The sequence below is a fragment of the Lithobates pipiens genome, unplaced genomic scaffold (genome assembly GCF_037356315.1).
Source record: "Lithobates pipiens isolate NorthernLeopardFrog02 unplaced genomic scaffold, aLitPip1_a1.2 Scaffold_37, whole genome shotgun sequence".
Taxonomy (NCBI): Eukaryota; Metazoa; Chordata; class Amphibia; order Anura; family Ranidae; genus Lithobates; species Lithobates pipiens.
Window position 1 is genome coordinate 17,569,700 of NW_027507825.1, and position 14,666 is coordinate 17,584,365.

General features: G+C 48.1%; 1 pseudogene across 1 annotated transcript in view; it reads right to left on the minus strand.

The window, feature by feature from the left end:
* Positions 1–332: 332 nt before the first annotated feature.
* Positions 333–14,666, minus strand: part of LOC143956571 (B2 bradykinin receptor pseudogene) — a 113,050-nt pseudogene continuing 98,716 nt past the window's right edge. Inside the window, exon 2 of the transcript XR_013269955.1 lies at positions 333–1,737. The product of XR_013269955.1 is annotated as a B2 bradykinin receptor pseudogene (transcript). The remainder of the gene's footprint in view (positions 1,738–14,666) is intronic.

The window sequence follows — 14,666 nt, forward strand, 5'->3', positions numbered from 1 at the left end:
TCTACAATTCAATTGAACCAAACCGATAAAAACCCAACATTTAGCCCTTGTGTACTACGCTAAAAAGCTTTTGGCAGACATATACTCTAAATCAGGGGTCTCAAACATGGCGGCCCTCCAGCTGTTGCTAAACTACAAGTCCCATGATGCATTGCAAGGCTGACAGTTACAAGCATGGCTCCCCCAGCCAGAGGCATGATGGGACTTGTAGTTTTGCAACAGCTGGAGGGCCGCCAGTTTGAGACCTCTGCTCTAAATCGTCTCCAAAAATCTGAGCATTTAGACAAGAGCATGGTTACAACATCAGATGTGAGAAATCACAGAAGCTAGAATTACTCCTCAAAATGTGTTTATACCACGGTCCCACTCCTGCTAATCTTCAAACTGCATTTTTCCACCAGTGAAGAGTTTCCTTTACCCTTCCAAATATGGCAATTTTCAACAAAACATCTGTTGGAAGTAGACAGTGTAAAGAACATCAGAAATACATCTATATACAAAAGATAAAGATAACGGCATGCAAAAACAAGAAGATGACTCAAAATAAATAATGAAAGCTTATTCTCGAACACCTCCCGTATTTTCCACAGCAGAATCTAAAGTCAACTTGTTTTATAATTTTACTGCTTTAAAATTAGATTCTGAATCCCCATGGAGATCGAGGTCCGTACGGTCATCACAGAGTAGCCAATCGGCAAGGACCCTTTTCTCGGCGGTCTGAATTTAGCTCGAAACTGCCTGAAGACTTCTTTGACTTTCTTTCGGAAATGATTGCCAACAATGACGTATAGGAATGGGTTGATACAGCTGTTGCTGAAGCCAATGTAGGTTGATATTTGGTTTCCAATCTCAAGAGCATGGGCCCAGCTACAGGACTCTAAATCTCCGGCCAGTTCTAATGTATCGAAGAAGGTAACGACATGGAACGGAAGCCAGCATAGCACAAAGGCTAAAAGCACAGAGAAGACCAACCACGTGGCTTTCTTCTCATTGTTGATCTCTTTAAATTGCTGCATGGTGTTGTTCCTCAGGACTTTTATAATTTGGAAGGTGCAGAACCCAATGACGACTGCCGGAATGAAGCCACCAAAAAGGTTCATGAGAATATTTGAGGCGATGTTCCAGTTCTCGTGCGGGGGTAATATGACGCAAGAGGTGGTGTTTAACTCGGGGAGGAATTTTACCTTCCGGAATATGACTTTGGGCAAACTGGCTAGCACTGCAAAAATCCAGATGATGGCGCAGATAATCTTAGCGCAACCAGCTCTTCTCATCCTACCAAAGGACATGGTCTTCACCAGGGCCAGATAGCGATCAATGCTGACCATCATCAGAAAGTAAATGCTGCCATAGAGATTCAGTTGGATCAAGGAATTTACAGCGATGCAGAGGAAGCTACCAAATGGCCAGCTGAACTTGTTAGAAATGTAAATGGCCCAGAACGGTAGGCCGCTGACAAAGATGAGATCCGCGACGGCCATATTACCCAGGTAGATCTCCGCCACGGTGCAGCGGCTTTTATGAAGCAGGAAGATTGAAATGACAAATGCGTTTTCCACGAAGCCCAAGGCAAAGATGAACCACATGTACACTGGCTGGTAGGCATAGAGCCATTCAAGTCCCTCTGGCGCTAAGCAGTTCCTTACATCTGACAGGGTGTTATTATTCTGGCTTATATTGGAGAAAGGAACTGCTGCCATCATCATTAGATTGTTGGTGTTGAGTCCCATTTTTTTCCTGGGGAAATAAATGAAAAATGTATCAATTAAACTACATTTTTGCATCCATTTTGTCTCTGCGGGTCTACGTATTGATCATATATTTTTATGAGAGTAACAAAAAGTGGACACACACAATACAGCTCATTTGAACAATATCTCTGTACAACCTGCCTTAGATTTATCCAGGGCCGCCTTTAATATTGATTGGACCCTGGGCAAAACTTTTCTTGGGGCCCCCCATGCAGTTTCGCTCTCTGCCTGCTCTGAGACATACAATAAATAGCAGCTAGACTCAAAATCAGTTTACTGAATCATATCAGGCAGCTGTTGTGATTGGTTGCCAGAGGTTACAGTGTATCATTACCGCTCACTGACTGGTTGCCAGAGGTTACAGTGTATCATTACCGCTCACTGACTGGTTGCCAGAGGTTACAGTGTATCATTACCGCTCAGTGGCTGGTTGCCAGAGGCTACAGTGTATCATTACCGCTCAGTGGCTGGTTGCCAGAGGTTACAGTGTATCATTACCGCTCAGTGGCTGGTTGCCAGAGGTTACAGTGTATCATTACCGCTCAGTGGCTGGTTGCCAGAGGCTACAGTGTATCATTACCGCTCAGTGGCTGGTTGCCAGAGGTTACAGTGTATCATTACCGCTCAGTGGCTGGTTGCCAGAGGTTACAGTGTATCATTACCGCTCAGTGGCTGGTTGCCAGAGGTTACAGTGTATCATTACCGCTCACTGACTGGTTGCTAGAGGGTACAGCACACATTACGGCTCACTGATTAGTTACTAAAGCTTACAGCACATGATTTCTGCTTGTTGATTGGTCACTAGAGATTACTGTGGATATGACCTCAGGGGGGCAAGATATACATATGAATGCCGCCGCTATTTACATATGAATGCCGCTATTTTACATGTAAACACAGAGTCTGCAGGAGAGTCATCTGTACACAACAAAAGGGTAGAGCTGGGCAGCATTAGTAGCAGCACTTCACACTGAGATATTGGGACACAGCACGGGACTAAAACCTCAAGGGACGATGGAATTTAAACCAAGATAGTTAGCAAGTATGAGGCAGTTGCTTTGGGCCCCACAACAATGACAGGGCCCAGGGCAGCTGCCCCTTTTGCCCTGCCTTAAAAACGGCCCTGGATTTATCAATAGTTATGTAACAAAGACCTACCTAAAAAGCCATTTCATTTAGATTCAGTCAGATCGTCTCACACACTGCTCACGCTATATTGTCAAAAGAACACCTTTGGAATGAATTAGAGTGGAGACTGCGAGCCAGGCCTTCCCATCCACATCAGTACCTGACCTCACAAATGCGCTTCTGGAAGAATGGTCACACATTCCCATAGACATCCTCCTAAACCTTGTGGACGGCCTTCCCAGAAGAGTTGAAGCTGTTATAGCTGCAAAGGGCGGAGCCAACTCAATATTGAACCCTATGGGATGCCATTAAAGTTACAACAGATTTTACAACCAGTGATTTGTAGAAGAACCTTTGCTCCCAGCTTCCACGCTTCCTGCGCTCCATGGAGATGCAATGCCGATGAATAAAGTTTGCACACCGATGATGTCACTCAGCTCAGCAAATGTTATTCAACCATACAAAAAAAATACAAGTGGTCCCCTCCTGAAGACCGTCCCTTTCTTCCATGTTTCACCTTTACAGCCTTAATCATAGAGAGTCGGGGGGGGGGGGGGGGGGGGGTCATAGTAACATGGAGAGCATCTCCAGGTGGGGACAAGTTGTTTTGCTTGTATGGCTGAATAAAACTTTCTGAGTGTGCAGAACTCCATGGGCTTTAACGCCTACTTTTCCTGCCTCTGCATACATGTGTTATGTGGCAGAAAGAGGTTTTTATTACAATACTCCCTGCAGGGGCGGACTGACCATTCGGCCGCTCGGGCACTGCCCAAGGGCCCCGGGCCACTAGGGGGCCCCATCAGGGTTGCCAGCCTCAGTAAAACCAGGGACAGTATGTAAAAATCTGTGTTTTTTTTTTTTTTTACATCTGTCTCTGAAATGTCCCTTACCGACATCCTTTTGGTTTAAAAATCCCGAGATTATAGCTGCCCCACCTCTCCAGTACCTTCTCAGCCAATAGAAACATGTCTGTGTATACTGTGTGTATATGTATACTATGTGATTGTGTATGTGTGTGTGTGTGTGTGTGTGTGTGTGTATATACTGTGTGGCCCCATAATCCTTTGATGAATTATCAGGGGTCTAAACATCTTAAAGGGTCTAAACACCTCTGATGTTTCACCTTTGAGACAGAGAAAGGAGATTGAGGACACAGCCCTCAATCTCCATCTCTGCAGCCTCAGCAGTACAGAATGAATGGACAGGAATAGCTCTGTACAGTGCTCAAACTGAAGCATAGTAAACCAGTTATGAATGACCAGTCAGTGATTGGTTCTGATCACTAACTCTGTACATTCAGAAAAAAGAGGGGGCCGCTAAATATGTCTTCCACACTCTCCATTACGATACATCCCGGAGGGACAAATAAGAAGAAGCTGGATAAGAGGGGCAGCATATAGCGGATCCGATCTTCTCCATTTTCCTCTTGCAGCCGCTGAATGCCTGTGGGAGAGGAGGAGGAGCAGGCTTTCAGCAGCTGCAGAAGGAAAATAGAGGGGATCGGTTCCTGTGTTTGCTGTCTCCACCACCCTTCCTGTCCATGTGTACAGGGGAGCCGCACAGGCTCTCTGGAGTATGGGGCTGGGTTGCAACCCCCTTGTAGATACGCCATTGCTTCTGATGGAAACTACAAGTGTTCATCTCAACACACATTATCCAGTTATGGTCCATTGTTGTCACCATCAGGAAACCTGCCCTGACAAAGGCCATGCGGCCATTGCTAGACTGCATTTGGACACAGAGTGTGGCTGCAAAGAGATCAGCAGTAGTGATGGACGAACGTTTCGCCCGGCGGTCGTTTCGCGGCGAATTTCCGACATTCGCGGTCCGCACGTTCGAACGCCTTTTTCCGTCGTTCGCCGCGGCGGACTTACGTGTTTAATGTATACAAGAACTTTAACCTTTGGTGACACGTTTATCATGTGATACAGGACAGCCAATTGAGACATGACAGCACATGGACACTTGTACATTCCCCCTAACCTATAAATACACCCGATCCGGTGGCCATTTTACATTCTTTCTTCTGTTACGATAGGGACAGGTTCCTGTGTGGAGTAGGGAGAGATAAACCACTAGCTATTTGGTACACAAAAGTTCTTTTCAGGACTGGTATAGGTGTTAGGTGTTGATAGGTTTGCTGTGCTGCTGATTCTTGCAGCAGCCTGAGTGTCTTTTGTTAGTTTAGAGAAAGGGAAAGGACGGTGTATGCTACAGGGACAGCCAGATTAGTCTTTCATCATCATCATCATCATCATCATCATTAGCTGTTACTATCAAGGTCCACAAAAGAGCTGTTCCAGTAACCACTAATCGTTCTCTTTTTTTGCCAATTTGTATAGGGACAGGAAGGAAGCAGTGTTGTCAGGCAGTGAGGGTAATTTTAAAGACTTGCTGTTATTATTAGTTCCACAAAGGTTCTTTTCAGGACTGGTATCAGTGGTACAGTAATAGGCTTGTACATGTATAATATTCTTTCTTCCAAATATAGAAAGGATATTATACTTGACTGCTGCCCTTCTGCTGCAGTCTGCTAAACATTCACAACTCACTTGTTCCACAAAAGTTCTTATAAGGACTGGTAACTTGGTATAGGGTGCTACGGTACATAGGCTTGAGTGCGGTACAGTCTGCTGTTCTGTAAGGACCGCTATCGGTCCACAATAGATAGGGTTGACGTGCACCACTGCTGACCGCTCACCTATACTGCAGCAGTCCTTCAGCGGTATAGGGACTGACGTACAGTCTGCTAATCACTAACACACAACCTGCTTGTTCCACAAAAGTTCTTATAAGGACTGGTAACTTGGTATAGGGTGCTACGGTACATAGGCTTGAGTGCGGTACAGTCTGCTGTTCTGTAAGGACCGCTATCGGTCCACAATAGATAGGGTTGACGTGCACCACTGCTGACCGCTGCCCTATACTGCAGCAGTCCTTCAGCGGTATAGGGACTGACGTACAGTCTGCTAAACACTAATACACAACCTGCTTGGTCCACAAAAGTTCTTATAAGGACTGGTAACTTGGTATAGGGTGCTACGGTACATAGGCTTGAGTGCGGTACAGTCTGCTGTTCTGTAAGGACCGCTATCGGTCCACAATAGATAGGGTTGACGTGCACCACTGCTGACCGCTCACCTATACTGCAGCAGTCCTTCAGCGGTATAGGGACTGACGTACAGTCTGCTAATCACTAACACACAACCTGCTTGTTCCACAAAAGTTCTTATAAGGACTGGTAACTTGGTATAGGGTGCTACGGTACATAGGCTTGAGTGCGGTACAGTCTGCTGTTCTGTAAGGACCGCTATCGGTCCACAATAGATAGGGTTGACGTGCACCACTGCTGACCGCTGCCCTATACTGCAGCAGTCCTTCAGCGGTATAGGGACTGACGTACAGTCTGCTAAACACTAATACACAACCTGCTTGGTCCACAAAAGTTCTTATAAGGACTGGTAACTTGGTATAGGGTGCTACGGTACATAGGCTTGAGTGCGGTACAGTCTGCTGTTCTGTAAGGACCGCTATCGGTCCACAATAGATAGGGTTGACGTGCACCACTGCTGACCGCTGCCCTATACTGCAGCAGTCCTTCAGCGGTATAGGGACTGACGTACAGTCTGCTAAACACTAATACACAACCTGCTTGGTCCACAAAAGTTCTTATAAGGACTGGTAACTTGGTATAGGGTGCTACGGTACATAGGCTTGAGTGCGGTACAGTCTGCTGTTCTGTAAGGACCGCTATCGGTCCACAATAGATAGGGTTGACGTGCACCACTGCTGACCGCTGCCCTATACTGCAGCAGTCCTTCAGCGGTATAGGGACTGACGTACAGTCTGCTAATCACTAACACACAACCTGCTTGTTCCACAAAAGTTCTTATAAGGACTGGTAACTTGGTATAGGGTGCTACGGTACATAGGCTTGAGTGCGGTACAGTCTGCTGTTCTGTAAGGACCGCTATCGGTCCACAATAGATAGGGTTGACGTGCACCACTGCTGACCGCTGCCCTATACTGCAGCAGTCCTTCAGCGGTATAGGGACTGACGTACAGTCTGCTAATCACTAACACACAACCTGCTTGTTCCACAAAAGTTCTTATAAGGACTGGTAACTTGGTATAGGGTGCTACGGTACATAGGCTTGAGTGCGGTACAGTCTGCTGTTCTGTAAGGACCGCTATCGGTCCACAATAGATAGGGTTGACGTGCACCACTGCTGACCGCTGCCCTATACTGCAGCAGTCCTTCAGCGGTATAGGGACTGACGTACAGTCTGCTAAACACTAATACACAACCTGCTTGGTCCACAAAAGTTCTTATAAGGACTGGTAACTTGGTATAGGGTGCTACGGTACATAGGCTTGAGTGCGGTACAGTCTGCTGTTCTGTAAGGACCGCTATCGGTCCACAATAGATAGGGTTGACGTGCACCACTGCTGACCGCTGCCCTATACTGCAGCAGTCCTTCATCGGTATAGGGACTAAGAGTTTTGTCACAGGGTCATTTAAAAAATGACAGGCAGAGGAAGAGGCAGGCCCTTCCGCAGGGGTGGTAGGGGTAGGGCAGGAGCAACAGGCTTGAGCCAAAGTGGGAAGTTGCAGAAGGTGCGTTCAATTACTTTAAAGGATGCACCAGACTTGGTTGAGTGGCTCGCTCAGCCTTACTCTTCTGCACCCTCCTCATCCTCTCGATCTGCACCCTCTTCTTCACTCTCTGCTATGTGCACCCCCAAAGACACTACCACCAACAACACGACCACCACCACCACCACCACATACCTTCCGCTTGAGTCACTGGAATTATTTTCCGATCCATATCAAGAGGACATTTCTGATGCGCAGCCACTCTTGGTATTGGATCAGGAAGAGGAGGTAGCAACAAGCGCTACTCAGCAGTCTGACGCCAGTACCCAGATCAGCCCAAGGAGGAGGTTGGTCCCCGGTGTTGCTGCCTACTCCGAGATCTCTACTTATAGCGGTGGGGAAGGTGACGTTGATGATGACGTGTCTAGTGATGTCACGTGGGTGCCCACAAGAGAGGAAGAGGAGGGGAGTTCAGAGGGAGATATGGACCAGCAGATAGGGAGGAGAAGCAGCAATGACTTACATTGCACAGCAGGGACAAAGCAGACTGCAAATGTATCAGGAGCGAGTCATCGACCATGTACGGTCACATCTGGCGCTCCCAGGACACCGGCACATGGCTCCGCAGTGTGGGCTTTTTTTAACGTGTCCGCTGCTGACAATAGCGTTGCCATCTGCAATCTTTGCAGTCAACGCGTTAGTCGCGGTAAGCCCAATACTCACCTAGGGACGACCGCCTTAAGAAGGCACATGAGCAGCCATCACCGAGCCCAGTGGGAGCAACGGAACACACAAAGCCACACTGCAGGCTCTCACCGTCCAGCCTCGTCTTCTACTTCTCCTTCTCCTCTCTCCTCACAATTGTCCTCCACTCCACCTTCCATCACGCCAAGCTCACATTTTTCTGCAAAAAGGCAGGCTTCCGTGGGCCTAATGTTTGAGCGTAAAAAAATGATGACGCCGGATAACCCTCTTGCCCAACGGTTGGCGGCTGGCTTGTCAGAACTCATAGCCCGCCAACTACTGCCATATAAACTGGTGGACTCGGAGGCCTTTCGCAAATTTGTGGCCATTGGAACACCACAATGGAAGGTCCCAGGAAGGAAGTATTTCTCAGAGAAGGGCATCCCAGAGCTATATGGCCATGTTCAGCGGCAAGTGAATGTATCTCTGGCACACAGTGTCGGTGCCAAGATACATCTGACCACAGACACGTGGTCTAGCAAACACGGGCAGGGAAGGTATATCAGTTTTACTGCCCACTGGGTGAACCTTCTGACGGCCGTCAAGCATGTAACCCGTGGCACCCGTGTAGATTTGGTTTTACCGCCACGGATTGCATGCAGGCCTGACTCTTCTTCTCCTCCTCCTACTCCATCCTCCTCCCTCTCCTCCTCAGCTGCCTCCTCCTTTTCCGCTGCTAGCGTCTCTTCCACTGCACCGCCCAAGCTCCCCAGAACCTATTCCACATGCCAGGTGAGACGTTGCCATGCCGTGCTGCGTCTGTTGTGCCTGGAAGCAAAGAGCCACACTGGCCCGGCACTCCTTTCAGCTTTGCGTTCACAGGCAGATGAGTGGCTAACACCGCTCAATTTGACAGTTGGTAAAGTGGTGTGTGACAACGGTGCCAATCTGCTTAGCGCATTGAAACAGGGCAAAATCACGCACGTGCCGTGCATGGCACACGTCTTAAACTTGGTCGTGCAGCGATTCCTTGTCAAATACCCTGGGGTCCAGGACATCTTGCGGCAGGCAAGGAAAATCTCGGCCCATTTCAGAAGATCTTACACGGCCATGGCTCGCCTTGCTGACATTCAGCGGCGACACCATCTGCCGGTCAGACGTCTTATTTGCGATTGCCCGACGCGATGGAACTCAACCTTCTATATGCTTGATAGGCTGCTCCAGCAGAAACGTGCAGTTAACGTCTACCTGTATGAACTCTGCGAAAGAAACGGTTCTGGGGAGCTGGGTTTTTTTTCACCGCGCCAGTGGCTGCTCATGCGCGACACATGCAGACTTCTGCGGCCATTTGAGGAGATCACCAAACTGGTCAGTCGCAGCCATGGCGCCATCAGTGACATGGTACCTTATGCCTTCTTTCTGGAGCGTGCATTGCGTCGTGTCATTGATCAGGCTGTGGAGGAGCAGGAGCGGGAAGATGAGGAAGTCGCAATGCTGGATGAATTCCCAGGGGGGGCTACTCTATCTGAGACAAGTCAACAACAGGAGTCTGATGAGGAGTCAGAGGAGGATGGTGCCGGGGCGGATGAGCAGGAGCAAGAAGAGCATGCTTTAAACCTTTCTGGGATCCCTGTTGTGCGAGGATGGGGAGAGGAGAATGAAGAGGACGACATTATCCTGGATGATGAGCAGGAGCCAGGCCACCACACCGCTTCCACTTTAGTGCAAATGGGGGCCTTCATGCTCCAGTGTTTTAATAGGGACCCCCGTATAAAAAGCATGAGGGTCAAGGACCAGTACTGGGTGGCAACGTACTTAGACCCCCGGTACAAACACAAAATGGCGGAAATGTTACCGCCGTCGCAGAGGGCTGTCAGAATGCAGCACTTCCAGGCCTTGCTTCGAGAAATGCTGCATTCTGCTTTTGCGTGCGCTGGCAGAGGAGCAATTCCCACTCCCAGAGAAGGATTTGCGGGTACCAATCCAACAGCGCCTGCAAGAAGAGGCCGGTTTGAAGATGTGTTGGTGACTTCGGATATGAGGTCATTCTTTCAGCCGACCCATCGACAGGTGTCATCCGGATCCAGCATCAGGGAACGCCTAGACCGTCAGGTGTCCGACTACATTGGGTTAACGGCCGATGTGGACGCTCTGAGGAGTGATGAACCCCTAGACTACTGGGTGGGCAGGCTTGACCTCTGGCCAGAGCTTGCCCAATTTGCAATCGAACTGTTGGCTTGCCCCTCATCCAGTGTCCTGTCCGAAAGGACGTTCAGCGCAGCAGGGGGGATTGTGACCGATAAGCGTACTCGCCTAGCTCACCACAGTGTTAACTACCTCACATTTCTAAAAATGAATGAGGCATGGATCTCGGAGGAATTCAACACATGTGACCAGTAGACCATGTATATGTCTATAAACTATTTTTTTAATCAAGCACACAGACCTTCTTAATTCATTTGGCTCACTTCCTTGACCCAAAAAAGCACACCGTACTATATGCCCCTACCCTCCTCTTTGAAGAGGTTGAGCGGTGTCATATTTCTACTGGGGCTGCTTATGATATCCCTGTGCTGTGCTGACTTCCTCCTGGGGGTTCTTATTATGAAGGGATCACACTATCCCTGTGCTGTGCTGACTTCCTCCTGGGGGTTCTTATTATGAGGGGATCACACCATCCCTGTGCTGTGCTGACTTCCTCCTGGGGCTGCTTACGGTGCTGCTGTCAGTGCTGTATGTCACGGTGCTGCTGTCAGCGCTGTATGTCACGGTGCTGCTGTCAGCGCTGTATGTCACGGTGCTGCTGTCAGCGCTGTATGTCACGGTGCTGCTGTCAGCGCTGTATGTCACGGTGCTGCTGTCAGCGCTGTATGTCACGGTGCTGCTGTCAGCGCTGTATGTCACGGTGCTGCTGTCAGCGCTGTATGTCACGGTGCTGCTGTCAGCGCTGTATGTCACGGTGCTGCTGTCAGTGCTCTGTATTACGGTGCTGCTGTCAGATGCCGCTATCACGGTGCATGTGTCATTCCGGTATGTCACGCTGCTGGTGATCATCTCCTGCACCCTCTTCTTTGCCTACCCTGGTCCCTGACCTTCCCTCTCCTCCATTGCCTTCATTAGCTCCATAGTCCTGAATTGTTAGAACAATTTCCCAAATAAAATAAAAATGCTTGTAGTTATCGATCCCAAATTCACCTCATACATGTATTATGTCATTGTCCAGATGGTGGGACTACGTTTTACCCCCTAATAATTACCACGTGGCCGCAAATTCGACATGAAGGTTTGCAAAGTTCGCCTCCCATTGAAGTCAATGGGGCCCGCGGCGAACGTTCGGTTTCGCGAACGTTTGGGTCCGTTCGCATTTCGCGTTCGCGAAACGTCCCGTCGGAAGTTCGTCCATCACTAATCAGCAGCACTGAGATGCAACAAAGGATTATAAAAAGTGAAAACATACGAATATATATACACACACATACACACACATACACACACATACACACACATACACTATAGAATAAAAAAAAAAAACTAAATGAATAATAATTACCTTTTGATGCAATAATATAAATTCCCTTTCTGACATGGAGAAAAAAGAAAAAAAACACTTTTTATGAGGTTTGGTCAAAGCTGACATTGCTCAGAAGATAAGTATGCAATGACAAAAAATGCTGTTTTCAAACTCAGGATGTAACAATGACACTGAATTATTTATGCAATACTAAAATTCCAATAAAAAAAAAAAACAGAAAAAAGCCACTAAAATAACCACATTTCCACATATTGCAGCTCACAGGGATGACGTTTTTATAAACATCACATAAATCTGTGTCCTTTACAAAAAATAAACTTGACATTTAGGCAAGAAAACTGTTTTTTTTTTTTTCCTCTCTCATGTTTTAGCTCTCTGGGAACACGTTATGTTCTTTTACAAATGTCACAAGTAGAAAGGCGGCCCTGCATCTTGCGGTAACAAATCATGCACGCATGGCGCATTGAATGGCACCCCAATGCACATGGTAACGCGCTACCTTGCATCGCGGTGCAGTGCATTGGTAAAAGTGCGCCAGGTCCGGTTTTATTACAGTTGTGGTGTGTGGGATGCCAGTTCAACTGAATGGGCTGCCTTAAGGCTACTTTGCGTTGCGGGCGCTGGCGGTAAATCTGTGCTATATTTAGCAGCGCTTTCCTGTCGTTTTAGCGGAGCTATTGGGCCGCTAGCGGGGCAGTTTTAACCCCCCGCTATTGGCCAAAAAAGGGTTAAAACAGCGCCCTCCCATTGTTTTGATGGGAAGGGGCGCTTTAGGATACACCGCTCCTACAGCGCTCCAAAGATACGGCTTGCAAGACTTTTTTGACCGCCCTGCAAGCGCACCGCTCCAGTGTGAGAGCCCTCGGCTTTCAGGTCCCGGCGCCGCCATTCGTACTGAGGGAAACAGGCAGTGGAGCCTTGCGGCTTCACTGCCCGTTTCCTACTGCGCATGCGCGAGTTGTGCGGCACTTTGTGAATGGGGCGCACTGTGTTAGGGAACACACAGTTCCCAGAACACAGCGCGCCCCATTACCCAGAAGACCGAAGATCACCGAGGAGCAGGAAGAAGGCAGATTAGGAAGACTGCCTAGCAACAGCGATTTGTGACCAGGTAAAAAAATTTTTAAAAAATTTTTTTTTTTTTTAGAATATTAATGCTCTTCTTTTTTTTTCAGGATGGCCCTCCACTTTAAAGTGAAGTTCCTTCCAACTATGCAACTAGGTCTTAAACTAAAGACCACCCCACCCCCCCCTCGTTATTTGAGATATATATATATATATATATATATATTTTTATATACATAATTTCCTCTTCTGCCTCGGGCCCTCTGCTTCCCCCCCCCCACCTTCTGAGATCTGTGCGTGTCCCAGAAGACAACAGGGCCATTCAGAAAGCGCGGTTGTGTTTCCCCTAAAATAAGACCTAGCGCGATTGTCGGTGATGGCTGCAATATAAGCCCTACCCCCAAACATAAGCCCTAGTTAAACCTTGTAGGTCTTATTTTCAGGGTAGGGCTTATTTTCGGGGAAACAGGTTAAGGCTTATGGGGGGGTAGGGCTTATATTGCAGCCATCACCGACAATCCCACTAGGTCTTTTTTTCGGGGAAACAGGGTAGCAGAACGGCGATTTGCCTTGTTTACGTGACTCGCGCATGCGCAGTAGAGACCCGGCTGTGAAACACGAAGGCTCCACTGCTGGTTTCCCTTATGCCACGTACACACGATTAGACTATCCGACGGACTTTCCGCATGAGCGGACCTGCCCACACACGACCGGACTATGGCGGGAGTCCGTCGTACTTTTGAAATGAACAGACTTGCCCACACACGGAGACAAGTCCGTTCATTTTGAACGTGTCTCCAGGTAGCCGGGACTAGCGAAGGAAGTCAATGTCGCTGCCTTTCGGCGGCGAGATTGACACGTCGCTGGTCCCGTCACCTGGTATGGACTTGAAGGGGAAGCCCTACGCCGAAAAAGGGTTAAAACAGCGCTAGAATAGCGCGGTCGTGCGACGTTTCTCCCAAACAAAATTGACGTCCTTTTTTTCCCCACAAATAGAGCTTTCTTTTGGTAGTATTTGATCACCTCTGCGGTTAAACAAAACAACAGCGACAATTTTGAAAAAAAAACACTTTTTTTATTTTTTACTTTTTGCTATAATAAATATCCAATATATTGATTGGTTTGCGCAAAAGTTATAGCATCTACAAAATAGGGGATAGATTTATGGCATTTTTATGAATAATTTTTTTTTTTTTACTAGTAATGGCGGCGACCTCGACATTATGGCGGACACGTCAGACAATTTTGACACATTTTTGGGACCATTGGCATTAATACAGCGATCAGTGCGATTAAAATTGAATTGATTACTGTAAAAATGTCACTGGCAGTGAAGGGGGTTAACACTAGGGGGCAGGAGAGGGGGTAATATGTGTCCTAGGGAGTGTTCTAACTGAAGGGGGGAGGGGACTGTGCAGGGAAACTAACAGATCGCTGTCCATGCTCTGTATGAACAGAAGATCTGTCAGTTCTCTGCTTAGAGAACCGGAAACTTTGTATTTACAAACACACAGCTGGCGGTTCTCCTAGGGTGACCAGGCGTCCCGATTTGCCCAGGACAGTCCCGCATTTTGCAGGTCTGTCCCGGGCACCTTCATTCCAGGACAATACAGTGTCCCGGAATGAAACTGACACTGCAACCCACCCCCCGGGGCTGATCTGATGCCCCCAAAAAAGGCCACCACATTGCCGCTTTACTCACTGACAGTACTTGTCCTGGCCGGGGAATGTCTAGAGAGGCACAATCCCCACCCCCTGCTTGTGATTGGAGAAATCATAAATCCCGCCTCTTGCGTGTAATCACCGTAGAGGCAGCGTTGGAACAAGGTATAACGGGCCTGAGGCGGCCAGGACAAGTACTGCCAGTGAATAAAGTGGCAATGCGGTGGCCTTTTTTGAGGGGCGTGAT